The sequence below is a fragment of the Gavia stellata genome, chromosome 7 (assembly GCF_030936135.1).
Source record: "Gavia stellata isolate bGavSte3 chromosome 7, bGavSte3.hap2, whole genome shotgun sequence".
Taxonomy (NCBI): Eukaryota; Metazoa; Chordata; class Aves; order Gaviiformes; family Gaviidae; genus Gavia; species Gavia stellata.
Genome location: NC_082600.1, coordinates 40,432,896 through 40,447,555, shown reverse-complemented (window position 1 = coordinate 40,447,555; position 14,660 = coordinate 40,432,896). Strand labels below are relative to the sequence as shown.

Here is a 14,660-nt window from a genome sequence, read left to right as displayed (position 1 = left end):
AAAAGACCAATTAATACTTCACACACTTCCTTTCCTCGCTATAAAGCGCGAACGGCTTAGACTTTTTAGGAGCTTTTGAGGTACCCTCAAACAAAAAGCCAAGGAGGATAAAAAGCTTGCTGTGAGACAGAGTGAAACCCCACTGGACTCAGCGGGTGCAGCAGTCAGGCACACTGCCGGTTGTCACCTGCGGACAGTCGGAGCCGCCTCCCGCTCTCCCCAACCCCGGGGCAGCAGCCAGGAACCGGGGAGGCATAGCTCCCTGTTCAGAGTAAGCTGCTTCCCTCACCTCTTCTCATGATACAGCTGGGAAGAGGCAGCAGGACACAGGCAAACAACCGTGCATAATGCTCCTTAATCCGAACTATCTTCTAGAAGCACAGAAGTGCTGTCTTACCCTCCAGGTCATGCCAGTCTTGAAGCAAAAACATTAGTTTTAAAAAAAATAAGGACCTGGTGGAGGGAGGACACTTTAAATTCTAAGTCAAAAGCTATATTTTTAATTTGTCTTCCACCAGTACGTTTGACAAGTTACATCGTAAATTAAATGCTGCTGTGGAGCCATGTGGTGACCTTGCCTAGCCTAAGAGGTAAGATTGCCTCTTACAGACACTGGCATTAAAGCTGTTTGACAAGCTCAATTTCTTTAACATTGAAAGTATTGAAATTTCCCATCTCAACATATTTTATTAAAAATTAAGACAAAAAAAGTCTAAGTATGTTCACACACGCATAATCTACATGTTCATTCCTAAAAGACAGTTCGCCATTAAACCACCTTCCTTATTTAATGAAAGAAGATACTTTCCTATTCCTTTCTCTACCCACTTTTCACATTCCCACAGGCGACAAAGTGCCCCAGCATCTAACATACATATATAGTATACAATTATATGTACAATACAGCCCCAAGCCATTCTAGATGTCAGTTATCAGCTCCCAAGAACAAGTCAAGTGCCAGAATCAGAAAACCTCAGACCATATCCCAGCTCAGTCCTGTCTCAGCAGTGAAAAGGCTATTGCTGTAACATGGCATCCTCCACTGGAGCCAGAAGCAGCTGAGAGATCCCTCTGAGCAAGAGATAATGGAGACCAAGGTTAAATAACCTACATCAATCCAGATTCCTTCATTTCTTTCTTTTTTAAGTATGCATGCAGACACACGACTGGGGGCACAAATGCATTTGTACACGCACACACCAATTTCGAAACTCAGTAATACAGTTCTGGGTCAAATTGAACAATATACATACACATCACCTTTCAAAGGCACGTTCAGACCAATTTAGACACTATTTTATATTTAAAGGACATAAATTTATTTTAACTCCTGTTAAACTTTCATGTGTTCCTAGAAGACCAAACACTGCACTGTTGTGCCAGGTCACGAGCTAAAAGGGAAATGGAATAAATTCTCTAAGCAAAATTATTAGATGCAAAAAAAATTAAATAGCACAAATAGTGAAGGGTAAAGCATTTTAAAATTATAGCACTTCGAATGATTTACACTAACGTGCATTTTCATAGCACCACTTAGTCACGATTTCAAGACACTGAAGAATTAGGCTCTAGGTATCATCACTCAATTGAATGGAGCAAGAGCTAGGTAGAGATTTTATGAAGGCAATTACAAAGCAGAGTTGAAAGTCTACATCAAGTCACCTGAGTTTCAGCTTCACCTGCAGTATATAAAGACCACGTTCATCACTTAGATATAATGTAAGATTATACATGCATACTTTAAAACAACTGTAATTAGCTTTTAATTGAGCAATGCTCCTTTAAAGAAGAAATTTCCCATTTCTAATCAAAAAGCCCTCTGCAGCATTACTTAGCTGCGCTTCACTCATTGCATTATTCACTTTGAACGTCCACATTTACAAACTCTGTTGTTCTTGTCAATACTGTCAGCTCACTTGATTTTTCCTGATACTTCAGGATTTTCCCCCATAGCACATCTTGAAGCTTTTTCGTCAACTCCAGTGCAACAAGACAAAAACCATCTTGCACAATATGCCGTAGTGCCTGTCACGCTGTTCACTGTGACATTGAGGGAGCCACCGACTGCCTCTGAAGATCTACAAAAGGTAATCAATACAAACAAACCCATTGTTGGAAGACATAAATTTGCAAAAGTGCTTCCCACTGGTGCCCAGCATCTCCTGCTGGGTTTCAGTCAGGAGCAGCAGGAGCAGGGCCACCTCTGCAGGACTGACAGCAGGATGGATATTGCAGAGGACACAGCTGGAAACAAGGTAGAACTGCGGTGCACCCTGGGGCAGAGACAAGTGCAGGCATCCCCTCCACGCAGCCCGGTCACTGCCGGTGCTGGGATAAGCCTTAGCGGGGCCCCTGGACCAGGGGCCTCCAGGGCCCTTGAGGAATTGTCAGGGCTCTGACCATCACCCAAGTTTCTTCTCTTTCTTTTAGACTGCTTTTTTAAAAAAACACCAAAACCTGTCTTAGATAGTATTCTTATTCTAAAGGAAAAAAAAGACTACAAAGAAAATAGGACAGTGATATGACACAGGCATGCTCTTGGCTCTTCAAGGTGAATGCACGGCAATGCTGGGTCTCCAAGGATCCCATTACACCTGTGCTTTTTAACATAGGGGAGTTGAGTGGAGCTCAGCACCCAGTGATGCAGGGCTGCTTCCCTGCACTCCTGCCATGCTAAAGCCTGGTTTCAAACCAATTCACAAAATGGGTCAGTCTCACTAGCCTGAGGATTGTGGCACTGATTTCACACCCCACGAACGCAGAGAAACCGCCAGCCACGCAGCAGCAATACCTCTGACCAAGGAGCAACACTGGCACAGCCCCCAGGGAGCACGGCTTTCTCTCTGCCGGGGGGACAGGCCACCAAGGAGAAGGGTGGAGAGCCCAAAGCCAGGGCTCCAGTGATGGAGGCTACCTGCTGTGAACACAAATGAGACTGCTTACATTCCAAGTACAGGTTTTTCACCCTAATACTACGTTAATGTGCTGCATTTGCAATCCTTTAGTTAATATAATGGTACGTGAAAGTCCACATCTGACTTGCATAGTTCTCTGTTAAAAAACAAACCAACAAAAATCCATAGCCTGGCGTGAAAGAATCGCAGGCCTAATTTTTCAAGGGATCCTACTGAAATCTATTCTTTCTACATAATTTTTTCCTCACTGCCAGCCCAGTCTACTCAAAATGCATGCAGAAAGTCAACCAACAGGTTAAAAACAGAGTCTGCCCTCAGAAGCCTTCTCTAAGCACGTGTTTGTGATGCATCAGCCAGAAGAGAATCCAGCTCGGTCTTATACAGACATTTCAGCTACATGGGGCTGAGAAGGGTGAAAACAAACATTTTATTTAGGTTTTTAAAGAACGTAAAAGTACTCAAGCACAGCCTCCAGTTAAGAGCCTCACCAATTACTACCTGAGGAGTACCGTCAGCTCCTCACTCCTACAGTTTACTACCTCACCAGTGGCTAACTCATACCAGCCTGCATCCACACACCAGCAATCTAAATCCAAATGCCTATCTTCAAAAAATAAATGGTCTCTGAATTCCAACTCTCAGGTTGAAAAGATGCTGTTTTCCCACAGCTGTTTTTCTGACAATAGCCATCCTTGCAGTAATCCAAACTCCTCAGCAGCAAAAGCGATAAAAATTGAAAACCATTTGCACTAACCATTCTTCCACTCTGCCACACACAAGGAGAAAAACAGCAGTCTTCAACATCTTGTTTATGGGTAAGATGGCTATGAAGCCTTTAAAAAAAAAAAAAACTCAAAAAAAAAAGCGCTAAAAAGAGAGGACACATTTGACCCTTGCTGATTTTTCCTTTTTTAAAGTTTTATTCTTTATTATAGAACAGTTCTACTTTTTCCTGAGCAACATAATCACACTGGAATAGATAGGCAGCCGTGGACAAAATGCCCTGAATCGCCTGAGAGTTTTATCTTTCTTTTATCTGATCAGGCACCTCAAACTCTCCCAAAACCCAGCTGCAAAAAGATACAGCTCCCATACATTACAAAAGGATCAGTGAACTGCTTGAAACTGGAATAACCGATTTAAAAAATGCCCCAAAAAGGAAGAAAACATTTTTTTTTCCCACAGCTCGCCTCTTTAGAGTTTCTGATACAAGAGTTTAATACAAAAATTTCAAAGACAACCTTTACATTTTCGTGCATAAACACTGTCAGTATTTAATCTCTACATATATGTAATTTCAATGAAAACGGCTAAGTGGTAAATTAACGAGCTTCTCATTAATGCTCTAAAATAACTTGACTACTATAAGAAAAAGAATATTGTAAAGAAGACCGCTGTAAGAAAACTCTTACAGGCACAAACACCCATGCGCTTCACAGAAATTACCCCACCAAGAAGGAGTCCTTATAGACTCTGGGGTTTATAGATAATAGAGAAAGAAAGTAGTACAATGTTAGAAGAAATTCTGCAAAACAAGCTATTTCTTGAAAACATCACCAGCGTTTAACAACCCCAATGCAGGGTCATATTTGGACTCTGCATTCTGATAAGTTAGTTGTCAACTTAATAAGCAAAATTGGTAGTGCGAAACATTTCTTGCACATCTGAGCTAAAATAAGAGAGTTTGTTATAATATGCATAAATTTAATGCTGGAAAAGAGAATCTACTACATGAATCCCTACATGAATATCCATCAGCACCACTCAGCTGAAATACAATTTTGGGTGACAATAAGTGGAAGTCACCTTTATGCTATGTAATTAATATATTTCAAGGGCAGCTTCTCCTTGACATGTAATGCTAATGTCAAATCATGAGATATTTGGAGCTTTAGCACACAACCATAGAGTAAAATATAATTTCATGTCATTAATACCTAGTTAATTTCTTTCTAATTAGTGAAACACATCTAGACTACATGACTTTTACATGCCTTAGAAGTCACACAACTACATGCCTTGCTGAACTGATAATTACCTAATAGCAAAAATCCTTACCTGGTTTGCTAGAATATTTGTATCTAATAGATCATGTTATTAAGGTGACAGGAAGGAAGAGATGAGGGAAAAAAAACAAATTAGTCAATCTGAATTCAATTAGACCCCATTAACATTAAGTTGATATTTCACATCTATTACAAAAGTCTCTAGAATTGCACTGGAAAGAATGAAACTTGAAGCTTCATGTTCCTCTCCTGGTTAACTATTACTTCATTAAACTAGGACTTGGGCATGCCAAGCAGGGTGTGTATGCTAGAGGACAACATACAGCGTATCGTAGAAGCCATCCTGTTTACCAAGGTGAATACATCAACAAGATGATCCCCAGGACTAACCTGGGCGATGCAGTCTGCTTTCAACTGGTGTGGCTCAGGCAGAGCACTGCACAAAATTAACCTCTACTCTGCCTTCAGAAGTAAACCCGTATGGCTTGTGAAATAACTTTTCAAACAGGAACTGGTACAAATCCATCTGAATCAGACAAAAGCCAGGAAGACTGGAGCTGAGATCAAAACTCCACCACCTCCTCCAGTACCCTTACTGGTGAGGAAGGGGAAATGCTGGTATTAAACACGGCACCGCTGACCACTGCGCTCAGCGGAACAAGACTCTGCAAGCATGTTCCCCTCCTGAAACAGATGTTGAGGAGGACAAAAGGGCTAGTGAAACAGGGGCTGGGCATCCTCACCACAGTTAGCAGTGACAGACTGAAGGGTCTTGTGCCACCCGGGATACCACAGCGCTCCTCCCCGGCATGAAGCAGCAGCAAAGGGAGTCTGCTTTCAATCAGTGAAGTACAGCTCCCAAAGCATCTAAAAGTCCTTCCGATGACTGTTCTGGACATCAAATTGTCACTGAAGTTACTCTGAAAATACTTTCCCAGTGGAAGATCATCCCAGATTTTCTGCCCCTCCTTGCAAGTGCTGAACACTGCAGTACTATCAACAGTATTAAATCTGTTGCCTTTTTAAGGAACAAAGTATAAACACTTCCAGCAGCTGCACTTAATGTTCGAATTTTTGCCAAACGAATTCCTCTTTGTTTATGAGAATGCAGTTTTGTTTATACTGGGAGAATTCATGGATTCTAAAGGACCCCATTCCTCCTCCTTCTGAGGTACCAGCTCACAGGGAGCCCCAAGCTGAAGTACTGGAGCTCAATGCTTCTCTCGCTCTGCAACTGGCAGGACAAAAGACGGGCATGCATCTAGGCATGGAAACAGCAGAGACTCTTTTGCCTCACCCTTCTAGAGCAGGAAGAAAGGACCCAATTCTGGGACACTCCTTTTTTCTTCTCTTTACGGAAACTGGGATTCTGATGAAGACTGGGATTTCCAGTTTCTATGGCTCTTACAGACACTTCCTAATGGTGCAGCCTCCTTCCATACATGTAACTAAGCGGTTTCTGTGAAAAACTTGCCTTAAAACATCCTACAGGTATGCCTACATTTCCACACAGCACTAGGGCAGGGAGCAAGCTCCAGGCTCCTGATCACCAGCACTGCTTAACTGCTAGTTTGCTCCCAGGTTCTCTTTTGTAGAGCTCCAAACCAGTATGTGGACATAGGTCTGGGAACACAGTTCTTGCCCATCACCACTTGCTCTCAAGCATCAGCATGGATGACCTTACACAGGGTTTGGCTCCCTACTTCCTATCCATTCCTCCAGCAGTCTCCCAATAGATTCTGCATCCCCAGACAGCCTCCCACTGCGTCCCAAGTCATGCAATGTATAACCTCATCCTTCTGGTGGGCTGCAGGACAATCTCACATTTTTTAAACACTGTACTTGGAAAAAACACACATAATGATCGGCGTGTATTTGGGCCACAGAGATACCATCTGGTGGCCAGAGGAGACCCCTGTGGCCAAGGACACGCACTGTGGACAGAGCCATCTCTTAAGACATGAGGCAGTCCAAGCCACATGGCTTCCTGCTGATAGAGGCAGCCTACAAGTTTAAACTCAGCCCACTGTGTAATCTAATGCGAGCAGCTGGTTTCTGTATGTACTCCTCTCCAATCACCTGCTGTTCCCAATTATGTAGGTCCTTTAATAAAATGAGTAAATATTCATGGTGTGGCGGTCTAAGCAGAACATTGCTAACCAGGGATCACCAAGGCCTTGTACCACCTCCAAAAAAGAGCTCTCTGTGGTCTTGAGCAATTTTCTCTCCATCTGTGATAAATATGGTAGTACTCACTCTGTCACAAAACTGTATAGCAGATGACACTAAGGATGGACGGTTCCAGTTGTTCCAGTCATGTTAGCCACAGGTGACCCATCTCAGTCACCTGGCAGATGATCAGGCTACTTCTTGATAAACCATGGAAGATGATTACTTTCCTCCCCTTGTGCCAGGGAGCCACACCCCTTTTTGATTCTGTGTGTTTCTAAATCTGCAGATATTTGTAGCTATTTTAGAATGCTGAAAATACTGTCTGCAACTGAAGGTTACATCCAGGAAACCTATGGTGGAAGCCAAGATAAAGTCACTTACTTGGCTTCTGACACTGACTAGGACCTGAAGTCCCTGACGCCTTATTAGAGGCATTGTCTTTTTTTTTTTTTTTTTTTTTAGAGAAAGACACACTACCTGTTTTCTGGTCTGTCCACCCAAGGTGTGCTGGAAGCATTGCTGACTTAAAAGGAAGGTCTTTCCCACTTTTGGAGTTTTCAATCTATTATTTGACAGAGAGATAAACAAGGTGAGCAAGGCAACCGAAAGGAAAAATGGAATGGGGATATGTGGTAGCGACTATTGACACATTAATTGCTTATTAACGAGGCAAATTTTTCCCTTTATGAAATCAATTGTTGAAATAGGCACTTGCATACCGAATTTACTTTTAATGGACCAGAATGATGTTATACCCATGAAGAAACTGCCTCCAATACATCCATCCTTATTCCAAAGAATTCAGAACAAAATGCAGTACCTACCTGTAATCAATCTACCTTCCAATAAAAAAAATACTGCTGTGACTGCAGGAGCTCTTGGAAAGACTCTGAGGCAACACGCTGTTACCACGGATAGCTACAGAGAATGTAACAGCAAATATATGCTGAATATTTAACTGAAACAAGTGTCAGTGCTGTACGAATTTAGAAATGCAAAGAGATAAATATAGCCCAACTTTGAACTTCGTCTGAATTGGTGATCCCAAACTACTGCAGTATTTATATAGCGCTATCAGTCTGCAAGGAGCAGTTGCAAAGGAGAGAGCTGAAGCTGTATTTTGTTGTTTTGCAACAACGTCAACTTATTGGCCAGAATCATTCCCTGTGGAAAATGAGTAAATGCACTGGTAATTCAGAGCTTGAGGGGAGACCTCTAATCCCTTCTGCAATATAAATCCCTCTTTGAAAAATCATCTTCCTTGGATCAGTTCAGGTGCGCTAAGACCATCTTGTCCATGAAGTTGGTCCATCAAATACACCATCTCTGAAAGTGCCTTGTACTTTATGCACCATAGAAAGTATTAATTGCAACTATATTAAGCTACTTCTGGGGGGTGGACTGCATTTTCTATTTTACACTATATCCAGCAAGTTGAAAACAACTGTAGAAAATTGATTCAAAGAGAAAACTGAATGAGAAGAAGCACAAACTAGTGGACGCTCTAATAAAGGCTGACAAGAAAAATCAAAATATTAAAACAAAAAAAATATAGGCCCCAGTACCTGCTAGATTCCAAATTCAGAATTACTCCACCTAAACTCCCTGTTCCAAACAGAGCTTGCTAAAATAAAGCTCCCTTCAAGAAGTCTAACGCAAGCTGATAAAACAACCAATCCACCCCTGCATTGATCAGTGACTGCACAATCTCATTTAAAACGCCCCAAAGTGCTGAGAGTTCTTGCTGGTTGTTCATTCTCAAGAGGATAGAAAATTGCAAGTACCCTGCAATCAAATAAAATGTGAAATATGCTGCCCAAAAAGCACAGGTGCTTTTGAAGATGCAGCACCATGCAATACCCCTGGTGCAAATGAGCACAACTGGTTGCATCCCACATACTTCAAGGACATGATGCAATATACTATGATTTCACTGCCCTGCTGTTTATTACAACAACACACAGCCTTTTCAGATGCAAATTACGTCCAAATCACTTCAGTAATTGCAATGTAAAAGGCATCTAAGCCACTCCTGAATTAGCTAGCTCAAGTTCACACACCCACACAGTTCAGCAGAGTCTACAAATCCCACTGCAGTGGTTCATCTACCCTGAACTCCACAATGCCATAACTGGACTACTATAAATACCAATATATGCTACGTACATTATAAATACTAATATACTTTACTACTACTGCTGTTATATTATAATATTTCTATAAGGACAGTTCCTTTTGTTGAGCTAATACGTGTCCACACCAGACTGCCGTTACACTAGTGAAGGCATAATCTAAAACTCGTTGCTCATCTGTGACAGAGGCAAACATTAGTTTCTTTTACAAAATGATAAACTAAATCACAATGTAATTAAGTGACTTCCCACATTCATATAATGGATGACAGAGCAATAAATTGAAGATATAAGCCCTGACTTTCAAACCATTAGTTATCATTTGCTCAACGCGCATCCCCATAGCACAGTAGGTCTGTAGTAATCAATCTGAGGAGCTTTTAACTACCCTGTGAACCTTTCACCGCTGATGCCAGGTTCTATAAGCACAGTGAAGAATGTGAAATATTGTCCCTTTCCACTGGGATGATGTTTGTAACGTGTAATTGAAGATTCCTGGCAAAAATATAGCACTAATTCCTCTTCACTGCCTAACTAGCTCATGGTCCCCACCACCCCCATGTAGGCGAAGTGCCCTGTGCCTTACTCTGCCGCTACTGAGTCTAGGAACAGATAGCTGTTTCCAGCATGACAGTGCAGAGCTCCTGGGACGTCAAAATGTCAGAACCTTATTGCTCACTGAAATTTTAATCTACCTCTCTCCCTCTCCACATTCTTTGCCACCAGCTACAGAGATGTTAAAAAATAGTATGAGATCTGATGTAACACAAGTGGGTAGCAGCAGTCTCTCTTGACTCCACAATCTTTCTAGAGCTTGACAACGAATGAGGAAAATACAAATTAGCTCCTCTTTCTTGCTCCTCTTCATAGATAGAGCTCAACAGCAGAAATTAGCTCATTCCCCAGTCACCACAATACCCTATTACTCCAGCTGCAAACAGTAACGGAAATCATGGAAAAGTCTTTTCAGGGTAAAATTTATATAGATTAACAAAACACTGTGAATTCACTAACATTAACACTAACACTATCATCCTTTAAAAACTTTTAAATTCACTATATCATTAAAGGAAAATCGTAATAAAACACAGTTTAGAACTCTCCATGATACAGCTATTACTACCTTTTCAAGGGTATAAAGATATGCAAAATTTTTCAAAGTACTTCAGACTGTCTGCATTCTAGCCACTTCTAAACCCCCATAAATCTACCACCTCAAAGACACAATACAAGCAGTGCTTTCCCAGTCACTACACAGAAAGTTAAGAAATGAAGAGTGGAGGCAGAAATTTGCAGGAAAAAAAAGTTAGGGATGTAGGAACATAATAATTTAGTTCAGAATATGAAGACAGATGTTCAACTATACAAAGATGCAAAGAGGAAATCTTGCAGCCTGAGGAAGTCAGATGTGTAACTCCACAAGAACCAAGTGACTGACTTGTCCAGATGCTTCCAAAAACCCAAGGTGGTGTTCCTCACCACCTACAGACACCTAAATGTTTCTAAAACATGCTTGGCCAGCACAGCTGCGGTCAGCTTTTCTCTAACAGGCAGACAGAACCACAAGTGTTCAGGGTTAAAAGTACTACTACACCTTCAGTAATAACGCAGGGCCACAATATCTCGCTTACATCTCGTTTGATACTTCAGATGGCAGAGCGCTGTCTTATGCCACATTGGTGACAGCAGTTCAAAGGCTGACATGAAGAAACACCCTTCCAAATCATCAAATGTAATATTCCTATTGTACCCAGGTTTTCTTTTTAATTCTAATACTGTAGTATGAATTGACATAGATAATAAGGCAATTGTGAAGAAGCCGAGAAGAGTCCTATGAGGAACCACAAGCATTTCAGTTCTGACAACTAGATGCAATATTTGTACCCTGAAGCAGTCCGGAGCTGCTCGGCAAAGTGGACCTGTTTGTTCATGCAATCTCCACTCTAGATAGCCTAGGCGTGCTTGCAGAAACGTGACTGAAGCTCCAGGCAATGAGCACACACAACACAATAACCAATCGTAAGGGCAAAATTGCACTCTTGTAACCCTGGGCACAGGAAGAGCAGCTCACCCTCATTTTGCTGCCACCTTACAGCTGCCTGCAGGGTTCGATTTAGGTATCAAAGGTATCTCTGGCTAGAGCCTCCAGGTTAGTTATCGCTCATTCTTGAAAAGCTGGAGCCTTATTATCGAGGACAGAAGAAAAGTAATCACCCTGCAACACCCTTTTATTTCCATTAAGAAGCCTGAGCCACGGCACTAACATAGCATCCTAACGTGCCGTGTTAAGATGACACACTGCAGCTATTTTGTCTTCCTGCTACCCCACATACCACAGCTTCTTCTCTTCCCCTGCTATCTGCTAGCTTGCTGCAGTCTGCTGGGACAGGACTGCCCTCTCCTTTTCTCCCCTTCTTGGCTGCTCGAAGGGACGATGGCAGATCCTAGCATTTCCACTCCAGACACTCAGCTTTCCTCCAGCTGCCTCAGAAACATTAACCAACACAGAGTTACTCCTGTGAATGAACAGTGCTCTGCTCATCTCTGCCGAATCAGTGGACTCCACCAGAATTACAGGCTAGATACTGAAATACCTTGTAAGGGGTTAGCAAGGAGGTAATTGCTGCTTTAAGAGGACACAGCTTTTTCTCGTATCCTCAGGTGTCATTAATTAAAACAGGTATCTGCACTACCTGCATCACAGGGACCATCAGAGAGAAACTAAGGCAAGCAGTGTCAACAATGACTATATGCAGCTTCTTATTATGCCTTTTCTTAGAAAGGAAGAGTAGTAAGAAGAAACCAGAAAAAAAATCAGTCAGGCAGGTGAACAGCAATCTTCAAATACCTGTTACTATAAACCTCAGTACGAGATGTGCAGCAAATAACTATTTCTCCTTCTGATCACTACCACAGTTCAAAATGGAAAGAATTAGGGCTATCTGAACTCCACTACACCTGCAGCCAGTTAGGAAAGAAATTGGAATGTTTGCCATTAATTATTCTATTAGTCAGGTCATTAGAAAAAGGAACAGCTCATCTAAAAATAAAGTCAATATTGGCTGAGTCTAAACAGTTTCTTCAGCATTTAACACACACATTCAAGCAATGAACAGTATTATTCTGTGCTTGTAACCATATGCCCCCAAGTCAATAACTGCTCTTCAATATCTGACCTCTTTTTAAAGCACATTTACGAAGAAGTACGGTGAAAGTGTTCCCAGTCAGCTGGTGAGAAAGTATTATGGATTGTAACTACACAGCAAACAATTGCTAGTTCTTCCCACCTGCAAGATCAGGATAAACATGGCATTCAAAAACAAAAAAGAAAGAAAGAAAGAAATGGATGGTAGCAAATATACACAACCTTGGAGAATACTGATGATGATATCAAATGCCTTAAATCCCCAAAGGTTCGAACTACAGTTAACCTCTTTCACTGTGAGCAATTACAAATAACACTGTACCTTTACAAAGCGCTTTTCACACTCACGGCTCTCAAAGCACTTCCCACAGAAAGAGAAACACAAATGAAACGTAGCTTTCTTCGGGGTGGGAAGCCACCAATATACAGTGTAACATGCCAACACAAAGGTGAGTTTCCCAGCATGGCTTTATTTGTCAAAGGCAGATTTTCCTGCTTTCCGATCTCTACAGACTGGCAGTCAGCAAACAAAAAACAATCAAGAGCAATCCTGCGTACCCATCATCTTTAATTCCAGGGCAGCATCGGGAAGTGCCACGCCGCCCTGCAGCTCCCAGGCTACAACTGGGACGCCGTTCCGGCGAGCCCCTCGGGGGTCAGCCGAAGCGAGCCCCGACTTACCCAGGCCGTCCCAGCGAGGGCTGCGTCCGGCGGCCCGAGCAGCGGCGGTGCGGACGGGACGACGAGCCCAGCGCCACGGGCGTCCTCTGCTCCCCGCAGCGGCAGCCCCGACTGCGATTATGTCCGCACCGCGCAAGCGGCAGCGTGCCGTTATCTATGCAAAAATCTGCATCTTCCTCAGAAAAAAACACTTGAAGCTCCTCGCTGGCCCGCAACCTATCCCTCTGTTGATGCCGTCGCAGCTAGTGACTAAGGAGATGCTCTTGGTGTCAGAGGAGATTAAGGCGCTGGGAGGAGGGCGCCTGGCAGCTTTACTCTCACACACCGAGATCTGTCCTCATGCAAACGCACTCCGTCGGCAGATGAAAGTGCGTTATTGCCATACGCGGCCGTAGCGAAACAGTTTCCAAGTTTTCCCACGGGGCAGCAGCTCCCCCTTCAAGCCGTACCCCAGCGCTTGCTCCTCCTCGTCCTCCTCCGAGGCCCCCCGCCCCCGAAAAGCTCTGCGGTTTCAGACCACCACAACTTGCCCTGTGTCGCCACCGAGCCCCGGCTCCCGGGCGCAGCCCTTGTACCTGCTGGGACACGAGGCCGCTGAACGCCAACCGAGCCCCGAGGGCAGAGGGCACCCCCGCACCGCCGGGACGGAGCCGAGGCGCCTCCAGCGCCCCGGGCCGTGACTGGAGGCCGAACCCCCTTCCTCGAGGCCCCCACAGGAGGACGTCCCGCAGCCGCGGTGCGCTGGGGGGGGGGGGGGGGGGCGGGGCGCACGGCCCGGGAAGGGGCACAGTTTCCCCCCGCCCGCCCAGCGGCGCGGGCCAGTATGTACAGACACATATGCAACACACGCACGGCCCCGCACCTGTCCGCTACCACCAACTCGGAGCAAACTCCCCCCTCAGGGCCGCCCGGGCACCCCCTCCCGCCGGGCCGGGGCTCGGGGCTCCGCTCTCCGCGGAGGGACCGGAACGGGGACCCCGCTGGAGGGGCAGAGCTGAGCAGCAACCGCTCCGCCGAACGGCTGCGGATAAAGAGGAAAATCACGGCGACGAGAGCAGCCCCTGCCCCGGCCCTGCCTGCAGCCCACTCTCATTACCTTAGCAACCGCGCCGCCGCCGTCCCCTGCCGCCCCCCGCTTCGCCTCTCCTCAGGGACGGGGGGGGGCCCGCACCATGGCGTGAGCCTGCGGGCGGGGCCGGCGGTTTCCCCGGGGCTCTTCTCCGCGCCTCTTCCAAAAAGCTCTCGCTCTCCTCAGCGCCCCCCAGGCTGCGGCGGGGACGGCGAGAGCGACGCTGCCACCAGAGCGCCGCGGGCACCCCGCGGCCCCCGCCTCGGCCGGCCCCTCGCTGCCGCCGCCCGACCCTCCGCCGAGCCCGCGCCGGGCGGGCGGGGGTGGCGGCCCGGGCGGGGCCCCGGGGGCGGTGACGGCCCCGGCCCCGGCCCCGCCGCAGCAGCGCCCGCTGCGGGCCGCCCGGGCAGAGCTCCCCCGCCCGGCACCGGGGGAAGCCGCTTTCCCCTCAGTTTTGAGCCTACCGGCCTTTGCCGATGACGCGGGGAAACTTCAGCCCGCCACCCACCCCGCCACCTCGGCGCGGCTCTGAAGGAAGGC

The 14,660-nt window shown here is 45.3% G+C and overlaps 1 protein-coding gene across 1 annotated transcript in view; it reads right to left on the bottom strand.

The window, feature by feature from the left end:
• Nucleotides 1–14,196, bottom strand: part of RGS6 (regulator of G protein signaling 6) — a 293,534-nt gene extending 279,338 nt beyond the window's left edge. Inside the window, exon 1 of the mRNA XM_059819792.1 lies at nt 14,148–14,196. The gene's annotated coding sequence lies outside the window, so the exon portion shown is untranslated. The remainder of the gene's footprint in view (nt 1–14,147) is intronic.
• Between the last annotated feature and the right edge of the window lie 464 nt (nt 14,197–14,660).